The following is a 10095-nucleotide window of genomic DNA, read 5'->3' on the forward strand; positions in this document are numbered from 1 at the left end:
TTTCTAATGTCACCAGATTTCTCCTGCTAGACATGAGTATTCTGCTGTTTGGCACAGCAATGTTCCTGTCTGGTATCTAGTGAACCATCATTAAAAAAACAAAGAGTAATAGTTTGGTGAAAGTGCAGAGTCGATAGTGCTGAGTAATGTATTTGCATACTGGCATATGCGCTATGAAAGTAAATAAGATTATGTCAAGCTCATCTGGAAGAGAGTTAATTTAACATCCTGGCTAAAGTTATGCAAGCAGAGGGAGGCGGGGGGTGGGGGGGTGGATGTAATAGACTGGCTGATGAAGCCTGGGGGACAAAATGTCCTAGTGGAAATTGTATGTAGCACAAAAGAATGTAACATAAGAACCCAGCAGAACAGCATTGATTCTAGGCTGCTTATATACACACACAACTGTTTTTCTGTTAGTTTTAGGAACGAACAGGATGAAAAAAAAAAAAGAAAAGAAAAAAAGTATCTGCAAGACAGATTAGCCGTCTCATCCATATTGAGGTCTAAGTTTCTTCTTGGTCCTGATTCAGAATAGCCCTTGCAGGACACACAAGGGTGTGAGCATGCTTCAGTGCATTTGATGGATAAAGGCCAGTCTGTGCTTTAAACTGCAGGACTGAACAAATGCTCACGTCCTGTTTTCAAAAACTGACAGCGTTGCAAGAGATGATCCCCCCCAAACATGTCATGGATTGGAAAGTTCCGGGACTTCAGGGGTGTTTGAATTTGGACCCAGCCTTCACATTTGAGCTTTGATTTCTAACAATTTGTTTTAAGCACTTTTTTTGAACAACTGCAAATTTTGAGGCAGCTTTGCTCTGGACTGTGCGCAGAAACTTTGTGTAGTTCATGTTTCTCTCTCATTATTTTAGGTTTGGACCTAACTTTGCTACAGAGAAATGAATGTGTTTCTTGTAATAAGCAAAGTCTGAAATGAAGATGAAACGCTTACTTTCAAAAGTGTTCTCATTCAGTATTGCAGATCATAGAAGACAAGACAGTCACATCTCTAAATTCAATCTGACCCTCAACAAAGGAGTAAGTTATTAAAGTCTGGAGTTTGAGAACAATTTCTCTTCCAAGGAAATTTAACTATAAACTTGTCAAATACATCAAAATTTGTGGACAGCTAGAGCAACGATACTATATCACTGCATGGGAGGATTTTTGTGCTGTTTGATTCATGTCCTGCATCAAGCTGCGTGCACTTAAGGAAGCAACATCTTCAAGCATAATTACAGTGCCAGGATGTGACGTTTTAGAACATAGTTACTGTTTACAGTAAGGCTATCTTGGCCACAGTGAGTATTGATGGCAAATATACCTCCAAGAGCAATGGGCACAAGAAACTTGATGCTAAGTTTCCTGATGTCACCAAATGCTCCTGCACGGTTAATTTGAGAATGTCTTTTGCATGTAATTGGCATAGGACTTAGAAGCTTCCTGGACTAAATCTTTAACCAGAAGTTCTGCAAAGACTCTGAGCCCGCCTCTCAAGCTGTGGTACAAGCAGTTGTTCCTGTGGCTTTGTAACCATGTCTGTGCTGGATCCAACTGAGGGCAAAAAATGGAGGCAGAGATTTGTACCTTTTTGCTCTTGGCTAGGCAGATTTTAGGCTTGTGTTTGGACAGCAGTGAACAGGGCAGACAGATGCTTCCAGACAGTGGTATAGGTCAAGGACTTAATTCCTCTCACTGGCTTCTCAGGGGACCAGACTGTAAGTGTCAGCATCTAAGGTCAGGCAGAGGGAAAATGAAATTAAAGATGGTGGGATCCTTGAAAAACTGGAGGAGCCCCAGGAGGAACAAAGGCACTTTCAGTATCAGGAAATCTGGCTGCAGCAAAGCTCAAGAGAAAGGTAGCTGAAAGCACTTGTCCTCAGCACCCAACTTTAAAGGGATGTACTAAAGAAAGAGGCAGTGACTCCTGTGAGGACTGGTACCAGGACAGCACGTCTGTTGTGTTGTGAAGTCTGGTTGTGACCGAGTTACCTCTTCCTGGGAGCAAGTTTTACCTTACTGGCGTGAGCGGTGTGCCGTCAGCATTGGGGCTCCAAGTAACACTCTCCTCACACTCAGTCATCTGGCACTTGAAGCTTGAATCTTAAAGGAAAGATTGATAAAGAGTTGGAGGAAAAACTAAAGCAAATATGATTTGTTCATTTCACTGAACCTGAAACACAAGTCTCTTGAGTCTGGAACAGGGATGAAACGGCAGCTGACAGGCGAGTGAGAGTCAATGCTAGGAAGGAGGGAACATGCACCTCAGCAAATGGGCACAATAAAGAAAATAACATAAAGCAGTGTCTCCTTGGGGAAGGTTTCCCACTTAAAAAATTGGCCAGTTTGGACTGGATCAGCACTTGGGACTGAAAGACCTCTAAGACTTCAGCACATCTAGGAATGTCTCTTACCTTCTCCTCCAGCTATTGGTGCCGAGATCCTCGTGCTTGTTCGGAGGCCCAGTGGTGGTGCCCTGTGAAGTGCTCAGCACCCACCTTTGATGGCATGGCCTTCAGCCTTCTCTGCCCATCTTCTGCCCTGAAGTCCTCTGTCCTTGCATTCTCACAGGGAAGCCCAGAAACAATGAGAAACAAACCAGCTTTGAGTGAAGAAACTGGCTAGAAAATGACAAGAGAAGAATAAGAAATATGTTCTGCTTTAGTATAACATTTTTCTCTGGAATTTCTTTGCAAATTCTTGGTAGTTTCTGGGAATGTCTTGGATAGAGGCTGAAGATGTTCTTTGATAAACTTCATAAGAGTTTTGGTTACATCAGAACTAGAAGTCTCCATCTGGATATTAACTGTGGAAGAAAATAGTCTCCAAGAGAACAGGAGTTCTTTAGCAAACATAAGATACCTCTGCATATTTGTTACAAATGTGTTTCAATTTGCTGACATAAATTTAAGCAGTTTGCATGTAGGGATGCTGAGGTGCCCTGCTACTGTGCCCTGTTCTGTGCCTGCATCTGCCCAGTTACTTGTTGATGGTAGTGCGGGTGGTGGCACTTAATGTCAGTATCACAGATGCCGGGTCATGTTAGCTTGTGACCAGATTTCCCCTCATAATATGCCCCCCCCACCTGCCTCTCCATCACTCAGTAACCATACAAGCTGCCTGTGCGTTAGGCAGGTAGGCATTTATTTTCCTGAAATCCCTCTGAGGTGAAAAAAGCACTTCCCTCTGTACCCATTCCTTACAGGAGGAGAAATGAGGGAACAGATCCTTACAGATGCTTAAACATCTAAGTCACGATTGCTTTAGGGGTAATGAGACATTTGAGTCACTCATTAACCATGGTCAATGAATTTGTCCAGCTTCTGGAAGAAGCAGGGACTGAACTCAAATCTCCACAATCTTTTTCATTTCCTGAAAAAAGAACCAGCCTATCTGCCACCCCCCCCCCCCCTTTTTTTTTCCCTCCTGAAACAGCACGACATGCACTTCCCTCAGCTGTTTTCTTTTTCTAAGCCAACACCCTTCTTTGGCTGTGTCTGACTATTTCCTAATTGTTTCTCTTTCTCTTTTACCTCTTGCTCTTTTCTGTTTTGTTTTGCTTTCTCCTCCTGTTTTTTCTTTTGACCGTTGCTTTTTTAGCTCCACTTCTATGATGGTCCAGCCAACGTGATCTCCAAAGGAAAACCATGAAATACTGACAGGTCTGTGCTGGGCCTCTTTGTATTTTATGGACAAGGTTTTCAAATCCGTCTGTAACAGCTTTCAGTGCACAGGGCAATGCTGTTGCTTTTATGTGTTATTGTAGTCAGCAAAGCACAGGTCACTTAAGTAAAGGCTTAGGTCTCTCTTAGAAAGACCCTTAAGGATATACTTACTGTCAGGAACGTGCATAAGACATTGTATGTCTGTGCCTTTTGGTTGAGAAGGGTGCCTTCCTCCCATGGGAAAAAGGATTCTTAAGCTAGACAGTTGCAACTACTATGCATGCCAGATTTGTCGAGTCAGACAGAGGTTTAAAGGCTGGAAGAGACCGTTCTGATAATCTTGAGTGACATCTGGAATGCCAGAGGTCAAAGAACCCCATTTCTTCTTTAGTAGCCTTTTAACAGCTAGTGGAGACACAGTTAACTTTATTGTTGCTACTATCTTATCAGCACTACATAAAATGCTCCCAGACTGGTGCACGTCTGTAATTACCTACCTGGCACATGAATAATATTTCCGCAATGGCATGCTTGTTGTCGTCATGGTATTAAGTTACAGGCGTCATTTTAGTTATTAATTGTGCTGTTGCCTTTGCTGCAGCACTGTGCATCTGCTGATATGAGAGGACTACAGATGACCAAGTCTTCGGCTCTATATGATCATCCTCCTCCTGTTGCAACAGAAGAAACAGAGGAATAGGGCAGTGAAAAGAGTGTCTGGATCAAGGAAGTGGAGAGGCATTTATCTCAGAGCTAGACAGTGCTGTAACGTCAGAGGCAGCATGCTTTGATTTTATTGCACCCTTGAAGCAAGCTCAGTGCATTCTTTTGCCGTGGCTTACACAGGCTTAATTTTGGTGTTGCTCTGTTGTATCTAGTATTTCCTATAATGTTCCTATAAAGAGCTGCTATTAAAGCTGTTTGAAAACCTTAGTTCCAGCAATAGCTAGTTGGAAGTCTGCATTTCTAATCCCTAATAAAAGGCTGGATGGGGCTTTCAAAGGAGTCTCCAAGGTGACAGACCCTGCTTCCCAGTGTCCTGTTTTTTTGGCTGTGTTTTATCTAAATTCTCCTTCATTCTTTATATTCTGTTTTCCACAAACTGAGATTTCAAATCGGCAGTCTTTTTTGCTATGCCTTGGTCTTGACCAGTAAAGCAGATAATCAAGCTTCTGCGCTGCAAACCCTTTTTCACTCCGGGGCTGCTTCCAATTTTTCCTACTAAAGCAAATGAAAAAGTCACCTGCAGTCTTCATGGAAAGTCCTTCAGTGAGCTTTGGATCAAGCCAAGGGGATAGTCATCTTGCAAGTGCCAGCCTTACCCTCATTGCCAGTGTTGTACCCTCTCATTCCTGATGCCTTCTAAGCACAGCTGAGGACCTCAGACACCGGGGAGAGGCAGTCCCTTCACTCTTCCTTGGTGCTGGGGGCAGAGGGGGAAGTGCAAAATAGCTTCATACCATAATCTGAACTACAAGTACTGAGAACAAGTGCTGGAGGAGCAACTTTTCGTCCTGCCAAAATACAGGAGAGGTGGTTTCCCTTTTGTCCCCAGTCTATAGTAGGGCTGATCATGACAAGACCACCTGAAAAGAAGCCAGAGGACTTTTCCCATCGTTGTGTGGTAGGTTGCCTGCCTCTTGAATTGGCAGCTGAAAACTCTCAGGCAGAGTTTTCAGCCTTGTGCATGGTGTTGCCCTGAGGTGTCCCTCCAGCCTCTGGTACTCAATTGTGTCCATGGCTGGAGCTGCACGGCAGCGGGCAGCATTGTTGCAAACCGAGTCTACTTTAGTCCTCAGTTTCCTGGGACACCATCTCCAGTTATGTTTACAAATTTTACCAGAGCAGAACTGAAGTTTTTTTAAAATTGATCTTTGTCATAGGTTTCTGGATTTCCATGTTGTGGTGAGGGGAAAAAATGGGCACATCAACTGCATTTGGGCCAGGCAGCACTGTGGGCATGCCAGATGGTGAAATGGCGATAGGTCATGAAATCCAGGGAAGATTTCATGAAATCCAGGCAGATTTCATGAATCTGACATTCAGGGGCCTGAAATTCAGGCAGAAATGCACCAGGTTCAGTGTATATACCTAGGCCAAAATCACCCACAGCACAGCAGGGAGATGGTCTGGCTTGCAGAGGAAAGTGTCTCAATGAGCTCTGGAAGCAGAGACATGGTGAAGCTGTGAACTGGCAAACAGATTTTTCATTTGATAGTGTGCCAGTACGTGGTGTTTTGGTTTGCAAAGTCCTTGACTGGGCTATTTTGCAAGCAGTGTAAACTTGGTGATGTGTGAACTTGTCCTTCCTATGCCAATGCAGAGGGTTGGCCAGTCTCCCTGCCCTGGACTTTCACAGACATCCAGCTATCCTTGTATGCTTGGCAAAAAGCTGTGTCCTCCTTCCATAATGCAGTGACACATGGTCTTCTCTGCATTAGTTACTAAGCAGTGTTATGATAGTTTACTACACCTAGTGGTGGGTGAGCTTCAAAATACTTGGCAGTTCAGTGAATCACTTGAACCCTTTTGATCCAAAATGATTCCTGGACAAGGAACAGTTTTCCAAGCTGCTCTCACAAAAACCTCAAGTGGTTTCGACTTGAGAAAAGAAGGCAAAATGTAAAATACGCTATGAGTGCAGAGGTGGCGTTCAGAAGATTCTGCTGAATGCAGGGTCCTGCAATGCTAGGCGGTGGTCAAACATCTAGAAAGGGATTCTTCTTGCCCCAAAATACCTGCCAGCTGGACAAAACAGGCAAGCAATTGCGAAGGTGCTTGTGATGCACCGAGTTTGAGCCCTACTTAGGCTGGAAGATCATCCCGTTACGGTCCAACCTACATCTTGCTTAACTTGTATAGATGTAGCAACAGCTTCAGATGAATTCAGTGAAGAAGATGGCACCAGGCACTAATTACAGCAAGTATTTTATACCAGGATAGAATTATCTCTGACCAATGGCAAATATCTGTACACCTTGTTTATGTAATAAAGTAAACCCACAACTCTTTTGAGGAAGAAACTAGGGTGAGGTCCGTTCAGTTATTCCACTAAAGTCTCTGATCCTGGGCCAGTTTGGCCCTGCAAGGAGTTTGGCCCCAGTTAAACTCTCAGGTCGTGCTTCAGTGAGATGTACAGATCTACTTGAATTGCAAGGCACATGCATGTCTCATTCCCTGGAAACTGTTAGGCACATATGCTTAATTAGACTTATACACCTTTGGATTATTTGTTATAATGATTAAATCCTTGCTAATGACTCTCTGATAATTAATGGGTAGCCTAAAAATTGGTATTTCCCACGTCTTAAAATAAAACAGTGATGTTTTGAAATTAAATTCCTGAGTGTGAGGTAGATGGCAAAATATATGTTTAGTTACATGTGGTAAGGTTGGCAAGATACATTTTCAAAAGCAGGAGTCTAAAATTAGGTCTTAAAGACACAGTTAGAAAGCTAAATAAACAACTAGGCTCTCTTAAAGGCTGAACACCCGTGAGCTGCCTGGTGGGAGCACCAAATACAGATTTCAGCATTTCTGTCTTCATTGAATTTCCTTGATTTCCCACCAAAGGTCCAGGCCTGAGCATCCACATCCACACAGCTGGGTACTGTCTGGGTCTCCAAGTGCTCCCAAGGCTCTCCTGAAATTGTGGACCCAGCCTGATGGACAGAGGAGGCACAGGGACTCAGACGGACTGGAAGCTCTATGCATTTAGGGTGGAGAAACATACATTTCCGTTCCCAATTTTAAAATCCTAATGCATTTACATTTATTCTATAAGCAGTGCAATTTGTGGCATTGTCAGAGATTCACATGTTTGTTTCACTTAAGGAGTTGGCTGTTGTTGGTGACATTATCTGTAAGGAGCATGCTGTCTCATCCCCACCTCAGTCTTCTAGATCAGAACCCGTTGGTGCTTGGGAAGCAGTTGGCTGATCCAGGAACAGTGGATGAATCTGGGGCTGTATGTTTATGCACCCTCTCTTTTCCCACTGAAACACATACGCACTGACACGTACGTGTATTCCTTCAGTTACACGGCAGTCCTTCTGCTGCTTGCCAAGTCCATCATCTCAGTTCCCCCAGAGAAGGGTGGGATACTGATGCAAGACGCTGTATTAGATGGCTGTTCCCCTCCCTTGAACTGGAGTCTGATGGCATGTCTGCTAAAATGCGTCAGACAGTTGGGGAAAGAGAGAGAGTGAGAGTGACGGAGAGGGAAGTCTGGGTGGAGGGATTTGGTTTTAATTAAAATAAGTAAAGCCGTGTTTTCCAAGCCCCAGATTGCATTCAAGTCTGGCAGAAGCTGCTGGGTGAAAGTGAATTTTCAGGTGGCTTGGTTGTTTTCCAAGGGATTCTCTGCTGCAGGAAAGCCATGATGCTGGGACAAATTTGGACTGGGATTGGTGGGGTGCTCAGGGTGGAGGAAACCACCGAAGGGGTCTGAGGTGGGACCAGACAGTGACTCTAAGCTGATAGCCCCAAAATATTTCAACTGCAGAGCAGAAATTACATTTTCCTGTCTGGAAATGCTTTTTTCACCCCCTTTGGTCAAAAGGGCAAACACATAGGTCTATTCTCTAGTTGTCACCAGCCCCTAGGAGGCCCTGGGAAGGTCCTGGGTCTCCCACTGGCTGTGTGGCAGCATGTTTCCCTTCCCAGTGTGTCTCTTGTCCCTTCTGTCCATCACCAGTAGGGACCTGAAGCTGCCCAAGGCTAAAACCATGTTTATGTGCTGTGTAGCATGGAGGGACACTGGTGTCACCAAGGCCCTAAGGCACTACCTCTACAAGGGTTGCATGACTAAAACACCGTAGATGTTACAGAGCCTCCTATGATCACAGACACCTTCTTCTTCTCCCCCTTCCATCCCCAGCAGCAGCATGTTCCTCTTGCACGAGGTAGCTTGCGTTGGCTGGGAGAGAAAGCTAGAAGGTTTGGATGTCTAAATGTGGTGACCAAAGTTGTGAATGCCAGTTTTGTGTCCAAGACCTTGTTTTTATTTAGAAGTGAGATTTGTGTGTGAGACAGTTGTCCCCTTCTCAGGCATGCCCACATCTTCCTTGCTGAGATACTTTCTCCCTGCCGTCATTCTGGAGTTACTGGAGATGGACAGTGCTGTAAATTTATTTGCCTTGTGAGTCACAATCCTCATTGTGCTGCATAGTGCTCTGGAAGCCAACTCTAACTCCGTGGAGAAATCCTCACAGTACTCCAATTCATCCACACTGGAAAAAAACTTAAGATACCTCTGGAAAAAATCCAAACAAACAAAACAAACTAGGGAGCTTTTTGGCATGAGTTTCTGAAGACGCTTCAGGAGCAATGAAGATAAGACCACCTCAAAACTCTATTTTGCAGGACAGTGTCTGGAGGCCTCTGAATCCTGTAGAGTCATGTCAGTGCCTGATGTGGACCTGCATTTCTGGATTGGCTTCATATGAAGCAGCCAGACAAGCACTGGAGATGAACTGTCACAGGCTTGTTGCTGCTGCTGAACATAACAGGGCTGAACGTCTTTCAATAGATGTGTTTTTTTGATGTGTGAAATTAATGAAGCTAATTTCTTCAAATGTAGCATCTTTTATTTTCTTCCCCTTTTTCTACTTTGGTCAGAGCAGTGGCACTGTTTAGGGGCAAGGAGGGCTATCCTCCCTCTGTTCATTCATCATGTCCATTTGAAATCGGTCAGCTCATCCTTGGTTTTCTACCAGCTCTTCCTTGCAAAGGCCAGACAGGATCTCCTGTCTCCCATAGCCTGATTCATCTGCCTGAGGACTTGCTTGAAGGCCTTTACTAAGAAATTATTCTCAGAGAAACTTTATTGACTTACCACAGGTAAGTCAATAGGCTGGCTTTCAGACTCCTGGCTGAGCTGGCAAGGAAAAGAGAAACCCTGCTACTGTAACTCTGAGCCTTGTTTTCCCACCTTCAGAGGGAAGATAATGACAACCCCACTGCCCTGCACTGGGGGGATGTCAGAGGGATGACTGTCAGCAGTTGCAGTGGCACACGTGTCATGGACAGGCAGACTTGTGCTGCTCCTGGAGCATGACCACCTCTCGTGCGGATGCCTTGAGCACGATGACGTTCCCAACCTGCCAACCACGGTAAAAGACCAACCCCCATGTGAAGAACAAACAAGCATTTGTTTCCCTTTGCTTTGGTGCATGCCTGGCATTTGCCAGGAAGATTTTAATGCACTGTTTAGATAAGATGGAGAACCTTTGCTTGAGCCAAGCCAAATATGCTCTTTCAAACAAAAGGAGGGATTTCAGGGAAGGGAGATAATGGTGCAGGTCCCAGTAACTTTCTCAGTTGGAGCCTTTACAAGTGAGGAAGGGCTTAAAGGTGCTTTTCCTTTGCAGGGAAGAGTCCCAGAGAAAACACGCTGCTTCCCCCAGGTGCCGTGTCTCCCTGTCCT

This window comes from Larus michahellis, chromosome Z, assembly GCF_964199755.1.
Source record: "Larus michahellis chromosome Z, bLarMic1.1, whole genome shotgun sequence".
Lineage (NCBI taxonomy): Eukaryota > Metazoa > Chordata > Aves > Charadriiformes > Laridae > Larus > Larus michahellis.